The sequence below is a fragment of the Megalopta genalis genome, unplaced genomic scaffold (genome assembly GCF_051020955.1).
Source record: "Megalopta genalis isolate 19385.01 unplaced genomic scaffold, iyMegGena1_principal scaffold0052, whole genome shotgun sequence".
NCBI lineage: Eukaryota > Metazoa > Arthropoda > Insecta > Hymenoptera > Halictidae > Megalopta > Megalopta genalis.
The window spans coordinates 307,501-312,500 of NW_027476121.1; the positions used below are offsets into that span (position 1 = coordinate 307,501).

The window sequence follows — 5,000 nt, forward strand, 5'->3', positions numbered from 1 at the left end:
CGGACAATTTCTATTTTTTAGGTTCCAGAGGATGCTGGGCCACCATACCGAGTCGAAAGCTCCTGAGATGTCGAAGAGCAGACCTATCATATATTTGTTCCGAGAGTAAGTTACATGTTTTCTTAATTCAACCATGGCGTCCTCTGTTGACCTTCCGGGTTTGAATCCGAATTGTCTATCAGAGGTGAGCTCATGGTTGTGCAGAAGGCAGTGGATCTTATTGGCCATAAGCTTTTCCAGAATTTTGCCGAGGACTGGGAGGAGAGAGATCGGCCTATAGGACTTAGGATCGCTCTCCTCTTTCTCTTTTCCTTTAAGTAGCACACGAATCTGAGCACGCTTCCATTGTTTTGGGAATACGCCGTGGGTTAGGCAATCATTAAACAGTTCTGTGATTTCCCCATGTAGGGTAGTCCAGGCCCGCTTAATGATTACGTTTTCTAGTCGGTCGTGTCCGGGGGCTTTATTCGGTTTAAGGGATTTTACTATTGTGGCTATGTCTGTTTTTAAGAATGGGGGAGAATTTTCCGTGGCTGGAGGTGACGACGTCTCCAGTCGGATGTTAATTTGTCTGTTTGTTTCGTTGGTCGTGTTATCGTCTGGAACTAGGTGGGCTAAGAGTTTGTCTATTGTGTCGCGTAATGTGATTGTTTGTTCACCTTGTATTTGTATACTTTCGCATACTTTGTCTGCTTTTAGTTTTTTGTTTGCTATTTTGTATGTTATTCCCCATGCGTTTTCGTTTCCTTCCTTGGAGACGAAGTTTCTCCAGCTTTTGAGTTTCGCGGATCTAATTTTTGATATATATTTATTTCGGAGGGTTCGATAAGACTCTCCTAAGGATTGCCTTACCGATTTCGTTTTTGTTCTTTGATAGATACGTCTTGCCTCAGTGACCTCTTTTCTAAGTTTGCTTAGTTGCGGAGTCCACCAAGGGACGGATTTCGGGAAGCGTGTTTTTTGCGGGATGGATTGTTCTGCTGCTGTTATGATTTTATTTTCTATTTTCGCGGCGAGTGATTCTGGAGTTGAGGTTTCTAAGGGGGGCGGGTCGTTTGTAGTTTTGTTGGAGAGACAGTGGTGAAATTTGTCCCAGTCTGCTTTTTTAACGTTGAACCTATTGGTTCTGACTGGTCGGCTAGAAGTGTGGAATAGTTGGATGGAATAGGTTATTAGACTGTGGTCGCTCGTGGTCGTACTGTCATGTACCGACCAACACCTGATTTTGTCGAATGAGTTTGCACACGCTAGAGTGAGATCAATGTTAGAAGTTCCTCTAGGTGTGTTGAATGTGAAGGTTGCGGAAGGCTTATTAACTACGAAGAGTCTGTGTTGGGAGATGAAATCTTCCATTGTCTCTCCTCGAGGATCTGTGCGTTTGCTGAACCAGAGGGGGGAGTTCGCGTTTGAATCTAAGCTAATTATTATTTTATGCCCCTTGAGAGTTGTAATTGCTTTATCTAGGTGGGCTAAGTATGAGTCTATGTTTTCGCAAAATTGGAGATACGCGTTGATTATGTAGAATCTGTCGTCTTTCGTGCAGATTTCTACGCATGTGCAATGGGTGTTGCTTATTTGTGCGATCTTAAGGGCTTCTATTTCGGTGTTGAAAATAACTATTGCTGATTTAATTTTGTCCGCGGTAGAGATTTTTGAAAAGCGTTTTTTGTCGGTTATGATTTTTGTAGTAATTCCGAAGCCTGGGATGGAGTTCGCGTTACTGTAGGGCTCCTGAAGCAAGAGTATATCTATCTTTTTGTTTGTCGCTATCTGTCTGAGTTCGTCAGTTACTGTCTTAGAACCTCCGGCGTTTATTTGTGCTACTTTTAGGATTCGCGCGCTACTTGTGTTGCGTCTAGTGGATACTTGGCCTATTTTAAGGGTGGGCATGGATTGGGAGTGGTTAGGTTTATAAACCATAATCCGTGCGAGCGAGGACCTGATTTATAGCAGCGATGTATGCCGGACATTCGCTGTGGGTGACAGAGTGGGTGGCGGGTTTGCCGGTTTTCTGGCAATTATGGCAGCAGGACGGTTTGGCCTTGTTTGGGCATGTTTTGAAAGTGTGGTCTTGCTCGGCGCAATGACCACAAATGTCTTTCTCGGCGCGGCAGTATTTCGTCGTGTGACCGAAGCTGTGGCACTTGTAACAGCGGGTCGCCGCGATGTAATCGTTGACGCGGCAACAATTCCATGCGACGTAGACTCGCTCTTTCTTGACGAGGATGTCGCGGGCCTGTTTAGACACTTCTAGAATCCAGTTGCATCTATCTCTGTTTTTGTCGCCTGATTTAAATGCGAGTTTGATCTGTTGGGAAATAGATTTTTCGGGGCCGTCGAGATTCTGGTTGACGATAGCCTTAAGTGTGGCTTCGTCACTCTCGAGTTTCGGGACGTCGTACAATATTATTCTGGGATTTTTCTTTAGCGGGGCTCCTACTATTAGGCCGGCAGCTTTCAACTGCGCGTTGCCTTGAAGGGTGGTTAGGTCAGAATTTTTAGAGGACTCGACTAGGATCCCGTTGCCCTGGATCCTCCTGATGCTCTTTATTTGCAATTTGTTCTCGGAAGGGGAAACGAGCTTCAGGACTGCTTCCTTGGTCTTCTCACTGGATTCGAAGACCTTGGGATCCTGTGGAAGGATCGTGATCGCGCTAGGAGGGTTCTGTTTTAAATTTGAAAGAGCCGCAGTTTTGGAGCGGACTCCGACTCTTTCGGCGTAGGTGGTGGGTCGGGAGGGTTCTTTCGAGACTTGACACTTTTCAGTGACTGTCTCGAGGGTCTTGCGCTGCATTTTATTTTCGGAGGTGATGGCGTGGATTTGGCCCTCGAGGTTACTGCAGCGGAGGAGGGACGCTCCAAGGATACTTTGCAGTTTCGCGAGTTTACTGGCGATAAACTGCGATGCTTCGGGATAGAGACCGTTGTCCTGGTCCATTAAGAAGTTCAATAAGGCCATTGAGACCTTTTCGGATTTTAAGCGAAGTTCGTTCGCGGTGAGATCGGGGGAGGGAGTGACGGCGGCCGTCTTGCTGCTGTTGTTTTGCGGATTGTTGGGGGCAGGTGTGACCGGGGGCGGAGAAGGGGCTTCGGATTTTCTCCGGGTTTTGGGGGGCTTTTGAGAGGGCACGTTGGTTAGCGGGGTGTCAGAGTCTAATTCTGCGTCGGAGACTATTCTACGTTTATTTTTTCTGTTGCGTTTACTTACTTTGATGTAGCCCTCTGTATCGGATGTATCGGCTTCCATCCTGTCTGTTGTGGTCGGCTGGCGAGGTGGTGGGTTTGTCGGCTGGCGGTTGGCTGCTGGGCTGGCGTCCAGGTCGTCTAGGAGTTGCACACGGATTTTTTTCTTCGGATTTTTGGAAACTCACACGTGAAAAATAATGTACGTATCAAGAAATTTGCGCGTAACTAGGGACGGTTGCTAAGGAGTTTTCGCGGAGGAATGTACTACAGGCCGAGAAACCGTTACTTTTACCGTTAAGCGGTACCGTTACCTGGCCGGCGACCCTTGTAATCCGGGACGGCGCAGGTAGTCAAAATTTACGGACGCGAACAATTTAAAGTAAATGTTTATGCTTATAACTTTTTTAACGTTAAAACAATCAACAAATGAACTGCACAAGGTTGTTGTTGGTAAAAAACACTGCACGTTGATACAAAAAATTTTTAATTTTTGTCACTTTTAAACTACCGTTTACGAAACGACGCGGATTAACTTCGGAGCGACTTGTCGCACGTCCGTTCACCACGGCGGTTGAGAGCGGAGTCCAGTAGATAGGGACAGATGGGAATCTCGTTAATCCATTCATGCGCGTCACTAATTAGATGACGAGGCATTTGGCTACCTTAAGAGAGTCATAGTTACTCCCGCCGTTTACCCGCGCTTTTTTGAATTTCTTCACGTTGACATTCAGAGCACTGGGCAGAAATCACATTGCGTCAACACCCGTGGGGGCCATCGCAATGCTTTGTTTTAATTAGACAGTCGGATTCCCCTAGTCCGTGCCAGTTCTGAGCTGAGCGTTGAATGGCGGCCGAAGAGGACGACCGCACCGATGGGAAACGCCACGGAAGCCTCGCAGCAAGGAAGATCCGCGGGAGGCCAAGGCACGGGACCGAGCTCGGATCCCAGCCACGAGAGCCGTTCACCTCGCCCAGGCCCGGCACGTCAGCCAGACCCGCTTCCCGACCAAGCCCGACACGCCCCGCTCCTCAGAGCCAATCCTTATCCCGAAGTTACGGATCCAATTTGCCGACTTCCCTTACCTACATTAATCTATCGACTAGAGGCTCTTTACCTTGGAGACCTGCTGCGGATATGGGTACGAACCGGCGCGACACCTCCACGTGGCCCTCTCCTGGATTTTCAAGGTCCGAGGGGATGATCCGGACACCGCCGCAACTGCGGTGCTCTTCGCGTTCCAAACCCTATCTCCCTGCTAGAGGTTTCCAGGGAACTCGAACGCTTATACAGAAAAGAAAACTCTCCCCGGATCTCCCGACGGCGTCTCCAGGTCATTTTGGGTTACCCCGACGAACACTCTTACGAGGGCCCGAATGGTATGCGGTTCCGCTGCCGGGTTCCGGAATAGAAACCGGATTCCCTTTCGCCCAATGGGTGTTTTTTGTGCATGTATATAATAACAAAATATGCTGCGATTTATATAATAATAAAAAAAATAATAAAATAGCTGCGTTTTTTTTACAAGTGTTTAACGTCTTAGGACACCTCATCTACATAGGATTTCTCTTAGGGCTTAGGATCGACTGACTCGTGTGCAACGGCTGTTCACACGAAACCCTTCTCCACGTCAGTCCTCCAGGGCCTCGCTGGAGTATTTGCTACTACCACCAAGATCTGCGCCGACGGCGGCTCCAGGCAGGCTCACGCCCAGACCCTTCTGCGCACACCGTCGCGACCCTCCTACTCGTCAGAGCTTCATAGAGGACAATAAATTGCCCCGCTTCACACATACCACTGACGGTGGAGTATAGGC

The 5,000-nt window shown here is 48.2% G+C and overlaps 1 pseudogene; it reads right to left on the minus strand.

Annotated features, from left to right (window-relative positions):
- Positions 1-3,537: 3,537 nt before the first annotated feature.
- LOC143261455 (large subunit ribosomal RNA) overlaps positions 3,538-5,000 on the minus strand; it is a 3,200-nt pseudogene continuing 1,737 nt past the window's right edge.